Genomic DNA, 11273 nt, shown 5'->3' with positions numbered 1-11273 from the left:
CCTGTCCTCCAACTTCTCATACTTCCTTGACCATGGGGGGGGGGGGGCCGTGGTCAGCAGTGTGGTCCCCACAAGAGCCACCCAGCAAAGTACAGGTCCTCTTGGCCCTCTGATTCCACTGTCCCCTGCATCTTGGGACACAGTCCCTTGAGGCCACATCAGGGTATGAAATTCTAGAGGAAAGCAAGGCCTCCTGGGAAAAGGGAACCCCAGCTAGAGACTTTCAAGGGGGACCAGACCAACCCCCTCCCAACTCCAAGCTGTGCCTTTGACATGGCCCAGCCTAGTGGGTCTGTTCAGACTCAAGAATAGAGACCTGGAGTAGTAGCCTGTACTTGCTTGCACACTCCCTAACCAAACACATCTACACTCTAGAGATTTCCTGAGACCTAGAAAAGGAGGTGAGTCTGGGAGTGGGGAGAAGATGGGTTGGTCAAAGATATTTTCCTGGAAAATAATAATAGAATGTAGCTGCAAAGAAAACATTTTCTAGGAAACAAACACTGCTGCCTTTCAGCATTCCCTCAGAGGAACAGAAGATACCTCAAAAGTCAGCCCCTTTTGTTGGCTGAAATATCTCGATGTATCATAATGGGGATCTGGTTGAAACGGGGTGAGGCCCAGGTCCAGCAGGGACCCAAGGGCAGCACAAAGGGGTGCTGAGGGGCTCTGGCGGTAGCCACAGGAATCTGGATGGGACAGACTGGGAGGCAGGAATGGGACGCTGTGAGGTGGTACCTAGAGGGGAAGGCTGAGGAAAGACCATGCTGGACCCCTGCAGGCAGAGGCCCGTGGATGGCAGGACTAGGCGGTTAGGGCAGGGTGGCCGATCTTCAAGTGCACATGGCTGGCCACATTGTACTGGCTGTATCCTCCTTCTGTATCCCAGCCCTTCAGTGATGGCCCACAAGGCACAGGCCCAGAGTTCATGTGTCCCCAGCAGGGCAGCAGCCAAGCGGGGGCAGCAGCTCAGATAAACACCAGCCATGACAGGAGGGATGAGGGGGAGCAGAACCACTGACATTTCAAGAGTCTAGGCAAATACTGAGGGGGTGGGTTTGCGAGGGCTTCTATGTTTGGGAGCTGGGGACACCTGATCATTATTAATACTTGAGTAGTAAAGGAAAGAGGTGATCCTTTGGAAGGCTGGGAGACTTGCAAACACCCAAGAGGCAGACACAAAATCAACAGCCTTTGACTGAGAATCTGCCCCGCCAGACCCTTTACACTACATTGTCTCCTTCATGCTCACCACAGCTCTGCCAGGGAGGTATTATTATGCCCATTTGACAGATGCAGAAACTGAGGATCTGAGAGGTTATGTGCCCCACACAAGGCCAAAGTTATTCAAGGGCAGAGGCTGGACTCTTGGCCATTGTCCTGGCCGCTCATGAGCAACAGGCTTTCCTCTGCCAAGCACTGAGAAGGGCTGTAGCAGCGGTGCCAGGGGACTGAACCAACCCCGCACCCTCATACGCCTGAGGTAACTGAGGCCTAGAGAAGTGAAACAACGTGTCTGAAGTCATACAGCTCCTCAGGAGTTGAACCAGGCCAGAATTCAGGGCAATAAAAGTGTTCTAAATTGCTGACCAGAAGGGCATTCCTCCCCCCTCCCCATGCCGCCCCCATCAATCTGTCACAGCCACCCTGGTTCAGCTCCTGTAGTTGTGAAGTTGTTTTCTTAGACTCCTCCCCTGCCACACACACACCTGTTGTTTTGGGGGGCTTGAGGCAGGGCTGTCTGAGCAGGATGCTGCCCCTCATTTCAGCCTTCCCTCCCCCGCAACCCATCGGATGGTCTGTGCCCCCCTCCCCTGCTGCAGCCCCCAAGGGACCCTCGGTCTCTGGTTTTTGTCAGGCCTGAGAGCGGGTGGGATTGATTTATGAGAGGAGCCCCTACCCCCACCTCACCCTGAGCCCTTGGTCCTCCTCCCCCTTCTCCTCCTCTTCCTCTTCCAACTCCTCCTCCCCTGCCTGACTGCCTGCTCAGTTTTCCACAGAGTCAGGATTTCCCTGGGGCCGGGGGCTCCAAGCCAAGAACAACACAAGACCGGTTCCCCCACCTCCCCTGCCCCTCCTATCCCCCTCCAGCTCACTCACCCGCCACAGTGGCCCCTCAGTCGAGAGGAGGGATTGAGAGTAGAGGTCCAGGCCCAGTCTGATCCCGAAGGAGGGGCCAGAAGCTGACGTCCCTCCCATCGTGAGCCACAATTGCCCCCCCTTCCCTTCCTGAGAAGTGCCTTTCTTCTACGGCCCCCATTGGCGCTTGCACAGAGACTTTGCAAATCCACACTGGGATGTGAGGAGGACAGAATTCTGAGAGCTCAATGAGGTGGGGTGGGGGTGTCTGGAGTGGTGAACAAGACTTGTGACCCACACTCTAAGGTGACAGGTTGGTGAAGACCCTTGGGGATCCATACGGAGGGCAAAGCAGAGAGGACTCTGGGATCCTCTCTTGGCTCTGGGAGGTGGAAGGGCAGAGAGGCCTCTGAGACCCCCACATTGGAGGTGGGTGGGAATAAGTTCTCCCATTGGTTAGTGGGCTCAGGGAGAAGTGGGGGGGGGGTCCAAAACAGTCTCTCCTTCCCTCTCCATGGAAAGGAACTTGAGTCACAAAGGAAGAGATGGGAACAGAAGGAAGGACAAAGGCAGACTCTTGCATGATGGCAGTAGTGTTGAAGAAGCAGTAAGCCAGACGGACCCCTGGGCTGGGATCAGAGCAGGGAAGGATCAGGGCAGAAAGAGGGTGGGGAGGTGCGGGGGTCACTGCTTATTTCCTAGTCCTACTTCCGGCTGGCTCTGAGACTTGATTTTGGCTCTTGAGGAGGTGTAGAGATATGGAGGTATGGGGGTGGGGTGGCTGAGAAACCCTCTTTCCTCCCTAGAAAGAGGCCCAGACACCCAGACCATGGCAGGCAGACACAGAGCTTCTCCCTAGAAAAGAGTTCCAAGACTCTCTGCCTTTGGCTAGTGCGAAGAGCCTACTGTCCTGTGCTTTGCAACTCCCTCTCTCAGCCCCAGGCACCTCCCCCTCCCCCCATCAGACTAGGCCTGCATCCCTCGACAGGCTGCATGAACCCGGGTGACCCCTCCAAGGTTGCCCCTTTCACACAGCAGCTCCTTTGATGAGTCTCTGAAGGCTTCGGTTTTCCTCTGCTGCTGCAAGCCCCTGCCTGGCCCCAGAGTGAACCCCCCCAACCCCCCCTCCCCCCCCCCACCCTCCCCTCATTTCTGACCCATGCCTATCCCTAGCTCTGCCTGGGAAGGAGAGGCATTCCCCAGACTGCCCAGGGCACCCCCTCCCTCCCCACCAGAACATCTCCCTAGTTAGAACAAGGAATGAGAATCCACGTTTTAAGTCACACCTCAAAGGCTCAGCGATGGATTCCTTCCCACCTAGCCCTCTTGCTGAGTTCATCCTTGCATCTCAGGCTTAGCACAACACAGGGGACTCAAAAAGGAAACAGAAAATTTTGAATGAGTGCTTGGTAAGATGGGGAGTCACAGAGACTTCTCTGCCTCAGAGGTAGGGCAGGAACAGGGGAAGGATGTAGGAGGATCACAGCTGGGCAGTCCTAGAGAGTGTCGTCGAGGGGTGGACACCTTCCCTCCAGGACAGGCAGATGGGTGGCTGGGGCACCTGACTTCTCCCTCCTATACCACTGCAGGCAGTCCAGGGGAAGACAGGGGGACAGCTGCCCCCTCTACCCATCACAGCTCCGACCTGGTCTCTAGGGAATACACAGGGGGAGTCCTGTCCAGCCCCTCCCCCTCAGTCTGGGCCCAACCTCCTCCACTCCCCAAGCAACCCCCCTCCCCCCAGGCCAAATCTGGCCAATTTGTTCTAAGACTGGGTTCTGGTTTCATAGCCTCATTTGAATGATTTCCAACCAGAATTCCTGCCTCCTTTGCAAAGCTCTGCCCTCCCATCCCCCAGCCTCCCTGCCGCCTGGGCTGCTGCCTTGGCCAAGGCTGGTATGGAAGGAGAAGTGATGACCTGACCACCCCCACCCAATCTGAAACGACACAAGCCATCCCCCCTTCCCCTCTGGGCACTCCTGGCCTCCACACAGCTTGCAACCCCAAAAAGGAGGCTGCCGGCTCAGCTCTCAGGCCTGAGAATGTGGGAGCTCAGGCTCTGTTGGCAGTCTCCTCTGGGGCCTCAGCCACCCTACCTGTGCCAGGAGCAGATGATGTTCTAGATCTGAGCCCAGAGCCCAGCCCTCCCCACAATAGCCTTTAGCTGCCAAATTAGAGTGAATGCCATACTACTAGCCCTCCCTGCCTGCCCCTGAACACATTCTCTAGCCCCCAGGAATAGGAAACGCTCTGTTTCAGATACCAGAGAAAGGGTGTCAAGAGGAAGCTTCCCCTTAACAGCCAGACTTGTGGGGGGGCAGGGATAAATTACAGGCAGCCCCCAGGGTGCTCTTTCATTCTTACCAACAGAGAGATCAGGCAGAGATTCTGTTCCCTGACCTCTTTCTAGTGACTGTATTCTGACCCAGAGTCAGAGCTCCTTGGGGTAGGGGGTCTCTCTTCCTCCAGGCCCTATGCCAAGAAAGTAAGCCGAAGGAAGTTTCTCCCTTTGTTTACAAAAGAGGGGTATGAGGCCCAGAGATATTTAGCAAATTAAGATCACACAGCAGGACTTGAGCCACAGGCTGATGTGTCCACCACCCCACACTGCCAAGTCTGGCTCAGACTGGAGGGCACTCCTCAGCCCTCCTCCCTCCGAGGGGCAGCTGAGCAACCATCTGCAAACCCCTCCCCTGGGAGGTGATCCTGGAGACGGGTCCAACAATCTGTTCTGCAGTTCAGGTGTGTCATTTCCTGAGCCCTCGGGTGGGGGCTGGGGTTGGGTATGGCCCTGCTGGCACCTGTTCGGCACCTTCATTTCACACATGCAGAACCGGGCTTCGGGTACAGGGCTGCAAGTGCAGCCAGGAGCCCTGGGGCTGAGTTAAACAGAACAGCACCCCAGTCCTCCCCACGCCACGACAGCCTCTTGCCTCCTCTTCTAGACCCCTGTGGGCTCCCTCTCTTCAAGGCCCCCCTCTCAGGTACCATTCTTATCAAGTCTCAGACAGCCTGGGTTCAGATACAGGCTCTAACTTTTACTAGGCATGGGACCTCAGGTAAGTTCTTTCCCTGAGCCTGTTTCCTTATCTGTAAAATGGGGGAATACTGTCTTCCTTACAACTTCAAAAGTTGCTATGAAGAAAACTACATAAAGTCTAGGGGCGCCTGGGCGTTCAGTAGGTTAAGCATCTGACTTTGGCTCAGGTCATGATCTCGCGATTCATGAGCCTGAGCCCTGTGTCGGGCTCTGTGCTGTCAGCACAGAGCCCACTTCAGATCCTCTGTCGCTTCTTTTCTGCCCCTCCTCTTCCCACACATGCTCTCTCCCTCAAAATTAAGCATTTAAAAATTGTTTAGAAAATACAGATTAAAAAGTTTATATATATATGTGTATATATATATATATATATATATATATATAATTAAAAAGTCTAATACAAGACATAGTCATCCCCTTCTCCTCCCTTCACATATCCTGTGTTTAAGCCTAGTACAAGCCCAGTTTAGGAGGAAAAAGTGTCCCCAGCAGAGTCAAAAGTCCAGCTATTCAATATCATAGATATCTCTGAAATCCAAGGCAAGATTCCCAGCCTCTGTTCTTTCATCTGAAAGCATAAACATGGTGTAGATAAAAATGAGACAAGAGAGGTGAAATAAAACAGTGGGAAGGGAAGGGTACAAGCCCCAGTTTCTGGCTTCCTTGAATGCCCATGACCCACACTGAGGTCTGGTTGTAAGAGAAGGCCCATTCCTGGGTCAGGAAGAACCCTCTCCCCATTTTTCCTCCCAGGGCCATTCTAGGGTCTCCATGACTCATCCTCCACAACAAGCAGCTCTTTTTTTGTTAAGCACCAAGCTGGGTGCCCTGCCTGCTGGCGCCTGGCCCAGAAAAAGGAGTCAGGAGCTCTGGGGATGGTCTGGCCTCCTCAGGGGTTCCAAGGCTAGCTCTCACTCCCACCTGCACCCTGATGCTACTTCTTTCTGCTCAAGCCTTGGAAATTTCCAAGGACCTGAACTTGTGGGGACAGGAAACAGGACACGGCTTCTCAAGGTGATTCCCATGAGGCTTTGCTGGTACCTGGAGGCCATGGGGACCCTAGACCTGTGATGTAATCATCCTCCCAAACCCATACTCTCCTAAACAGACACGGTGCAGAGGCTCCTGAGTTTATCTTCCCCCAGAAAAAATAAATAAATAAATAAATCTACATACTTTATTACCTCTTAAAAGCACTTTGTTAATGGCCTACTATGTGCCTCACACTCTTTGCATCGTCTTGTTTTATTCTCTCAGTAGCCATGTGAGGTGGAGGTTAATTAGTTCATTTTACAGATAAGGAAACTCAGAAAGGCTAAGTGAGTTGTCTAAGGTCATATAGTTCCCATGTAATAGAGCTGAGGGCTTACAGTTGCATGTCTTCAGAGGTGGATACTGTCTTCAAGCTCAGAAAGGCTTTATTTCCTCCATTCTACCTGAATGCCCCTTCAAAAAATCCCTTCTCTGCCTGAGAAGAGATATGGCTGTCCCACCAGCCCCACAGAGCATACCTTCCCACTGACGCTGTGCCCCTAACACTTCCTGTGATGCCTGTTAATTTCCCACTCTGATCACTACTTCCAACCCTGGCATCTGATTGGGTCCTGGGCCTCTAGGGTTAGGCCTGTTAAAGACACAACAGGGGAATGAAGGAGGAGCCCTCACAACCACCACTTGCCTTTTTCCTGCCTGGTTGTTTGAAAGGGGCTTTCCCTGGACATCAAGGCAGAAGAACAGAAAGAGAAACTGAATGGCTGAAATCCATTCTGCAATGTCTCTGTACTTGGGGGTGATGGTGGGTAGATGAGGACCAACCTTTGGTGCCTTGTTAGGGGTGGGGGGTGGGGTAGGACAGGACAGATTCTATATACTACTGTGGAAGAAATGGCCAGAAGGCATAGATATATCTAAAAGAAGGTGTAGGGGCCATAATTTGTGAATTTTCTTACTCTCTTTTATAGCCCTAAATATAGGAATTCCTTCCTTTATCCATCGAACCACCTAAACATCCACTCATCCAACCAACCATCCATTCATCTAATCATCTAATTGTCTATCCATTCATTCACCCTACCATTCATCTGTCTTTCCATTCACCCATTCATTTATCTACTCATCCACCTATTCACCCATTCATCCAGTTATCTATCTTTTCATCTATGCTTGTGTATCCCTTAGTCTTTCCATCTCTCCCATTTTTCCTTCCCATTTTTTTTTCCTTCCTTCCTTCCTTCCTTCCTTCCTTCCTTCCTTCCTTCCTTCCTTCTTGTATTTTGAGAGAGAGAGAGCCTGGGGAGGGGCTGAGATGAAATCGAGAGTTGGATGCTTAACCAACTGAGCCATCCAGGCACTCCATCCATCCATCCATCCACCCATCCATCCATGCATTTTCTCATCCATACACCTGCTTGCCTATCCTTTAATCCAGTCATCCATCCATCCATCCATCCATCCACATATCCATTCATTTATTCATTCACCTACCCATCACTCATTCATCCAACTATTCTTCTTTCATACATACATTCACCTATCTATCCATCATTCCATATATCCTTCCATTTACTTTTTCATCTACCCATTTATTCACCCATCCATTCATCCACTTATCCACATATACACACATGAGTACATGTTTATTTTATTCCACCCATCAATACATTCATCTATTAGCCCATTTATACAGAATTAAATTAAATAATTTAATAAAGTTCTCAGCGCAGTGCCTGGCACAGTAAGCATTCGATTATGGTAATCACAGTAGATTTTAAGATTTTATTTAAGAAGCAGAATAGTATGAGAATAAAAAGTATCAGCTCTGGAACGAAACTACCTGGATTCAAATCTTGGCTCTGTCACTTACTAGTACTATGACCTTGGACAAGTTACTTAATTTCTCTTAACCAAGCTTTCCCATCTGTAACACAGAAATGCTAAGAGTACATTTCAATTGAGAGTTAGAAATGTAGAGTTGAACTGAAGATTAATTACTAAATGTAATACACTTAGAATGGTGCCCCACACATACTAAGCTCTCAACACATCACTATTACTATCCATTCATCCCTCAGGCATTATTGAGCCCTTATCTTGTGGCAGACCTGGGCCCATCTTCCTGTGAGACATGCATCATCAAGAAGGAGCATACATCAAGGCAGAGAAGACAAACAGGAACACTTACAATGTACTATGATAAGGGCTCTCAGAAAGGTATGAAGGATGCTTGCAGGAGCAGTGAGGAGGGCATTCCCCACACACCCACCTCGGCCTCTTCTCTTTACTCTACAACTCTCGAAGGCAATCTTACCTGTTCTCCAAACTTGATCACTGGCCTCCATGCTCAGACCTCACTCCTGAGCTCCAGATCCACATATGCAATGCCTGCCTTACTGGGCATCTCTCTTTGAAAGCTCCAAACTTAATCCACTGTTCTCCTTCACCTATACTGTTCTTCCTGTACTTTCTGAATCTATATATGGTCCCAAAATACACCCAAATACCCAGTCCTCAGAATCACCCAGGCTCAGACTTCTATTGTCTCTCCCCTCCCACATCTTGTCAGTCACTAAACATGTTGCTTCTTACCTCTGCAAGATCCCTTACACCTGCCTCCTCGTCACCTCTACAACACCTCCTCCTCACCCCATCTCCATCTAGGACCTTATTACCCTTCACCTACACTGTGGCCTCCTTCCCTGCCTTCCTGCTGTCATCTCTGTGTCCTCCAGTGCATCCTACACCTGTCTCACTCCACTTCCCAAGACACCGTTCTCATGTCACTCAAAATCCATCAGTGACACTTGGAATATTTCTGTCACCCTATTACCTGTCTTTCTCCTCCACTGGATTGTAGGCTTCTTGAGGGCAGCTCACTTACCTCTACTGCCTGAAGCTCAGTGTCCAGCAAAGAGGAAATCTCAACAGGTGTTCGTTGAGAGGATGCATTATTTTAGTAAACTAGGAGGTGAGAATGGAAGAAGCTGCAACTGGGGGACCTGAGTAGTATAGGAAAGTCTGTACCAGTTGCTGTCAGAGAATTTTGTTAAAAATTAGCAAAACAAGTGCTCGCTTTGGCAGCACACCTACTAAAACTTAGCAAAACAAGAAAAGGATTGGTCAGAGAGGTCACGGTGGCAATGTCTGTGAGTGAGAATAGTCCAAGTTGGGTACACCCCAGAAGGCCCCCAGGTGGGGAGAAAAAGGGATTTGGGGACCAGAGATTTCAAAACTGGGCAGACAGGAGGAAGTGGTGAGAGACTGGAATATCAGACTTCCAGTCTTGGAGATGGCTAGATGATAATAAGGATCAATGTGTAGCTCAGTGTGTTGTTGGAGGCCAATTGGAAATGAAGAAGATCACTGGAGGGGGCGCCTGGCTGGCTCAGTCAGTAGAGCATGCACTCTCAGGGTAGTGAGTTCAAGCCCCACATTGGGCATGGAGCCTACTTTAAAAGAAGAGGAAGAAGGAGAATAAGACCACCCAGACCGCCGCCACCACCACCACCACTGGAGGTGAGAGGTCAAGCTAGAGCTGAGAAGAATCTGGTCAGCCAGGCACCCCAAGTACAAGGAAGAAGGTTGACTGTGAACATGAGGCTCAGAAAAAATGAGGGAGGTGAGGATGAGAAGAAGGTAGTGTAGGGAAGATTTCAATAGTGGAGGTGGTTTCAAAAGTAAGCAGAGAGGACGTTGGGAGCACAGTGCTTGGGAGTGGTGCTGGAGTGGCAGTGCGGGTGGGAGTCGCAGGGTATGTGGGAGGCCGTGGTGTCTGGGGAAAGTCAGCTTCTGTACCCCCCACATTCCTGGAGACACACCCTTGCCTGGTCCTCCAGGCCAGTACCTCTCTCACCTGCCCCAAGTTCAGTGCCCAGAGGAGGGAAAGGGGTTCAGGGACAATTGTTTCCTGCCTCTCCTTCTCCCTGTCAGGGCAGGATAAAGTGGGATAGGGGGTCTTCCCCAGCCCCCAGTAGTCAGGGTCGGGGCAGCCACCTCTAGGCTGATGTCACAGCAGGCCTTCAGCCAGAGCCTGAGTCTGTTTTCATTCCTGCCCCATGAGAGGGGAATAATTAATGAGAAACAGAGAGGGGCAGGGAGGGGAAGTAGAGGGACAGAGCTCTTGCCTGTCAGACCTGTGCCCCCACCCCCAAGCTGGAACCCTATGCATTCCTGGACTGTGCTCCTACCGATGCCTTCAGTGCCTGGGACCCAGCTCTCCTCTCTCCTCTTCCCTCTCTGAAAAAGGAAAGCTTAGGTAGCCGTTGCCCCTGTGTGCAGAGGCCTCTCCTTGTGGGGAGAGTGTCAATTTGAAGTGACCCAGGAAGGGTCTGGGTGTGCCATAGAGGTGCAGCACTTCTAGGTTCCCCTGGGCCCTCTTCCAAGGTATCCTGGTAGAGTGGGAAGAACCCAGAATAGTGGATAGGTTAGATCCAATTCAGATCTTGGCTTTGCCGTTGACTGGCTCTGGGACCTCAGGCAACCCATGTAATCTTTCTGAGCTCTTCTGTAGAAATGGGGATAGAACGCATCACACGTACTCAGAAATGCCTGTGGACAAATGTGCCTTGAGGCAGGGAAGAGGTAGAGCAGAGGGCTACAGAAGTGGTGACAGATAGGGTGCCAAAGGAACACTGCGGAGCCGTAGAACTGCTGGGACCAGGTGCCCACGACCGGCCCTCTGGGCTATGAGAAGTAAATGGCCGAGCTGGGGATGAATTATGAGGAAGGGAAGGCTTAGTCAATGGCATTTGTCTACGACCCTGTTTCTTCCTCATCCTCTGAGTTAGAATGGTCTTCGTGCCCCTAGACTGCCCTGCTCGTACAAGCCCCAAGACTTTTGCACGGACTGTTTCCTTCTCCCTTCCTGCTAACTGCTAATAGCCTCTAAGGCTTAATTTAGGTCCCCTTTTCAAGCACCCTTCTTTGACAGAATTCCCAGCCTGAGTCCCTTCCTTACAGTTCCTGGTGCTTACCTAGCTGCAGCACTTACTGTACCACATTGCGTCAGCTGATTTATCTATCAGTGATCCCCTCTGAGCTGTGTGCACCTCCAAGGAATAGGAGCTATAGCTGGTTCACCTCTGTATCCCCAACTCCATACACTGGGACTGGCATACAGAAGGGTCCAACTGAATAAATGAATGAGTGAGGGAGGGAG

Source organism: Lynx rufus, unplaced genomic scaffold (assembly GCF_022079265.1).
Source record: "Lynx rufus isolate CCGP_SWC_20201006 ecotype Redwood Valley unplaced genomic scaffold, mLynRuf1.p SCAF_5, whole genome shotgun sequence".
Lineage (NCBI taxonomy): Eukaryota > Metazoa > Chordata > Mammalia > Carnivora > Felidae > Lynx > Lynx rufus.
This window is presented reverse-complemented; position numbering follows the sequence as displayed.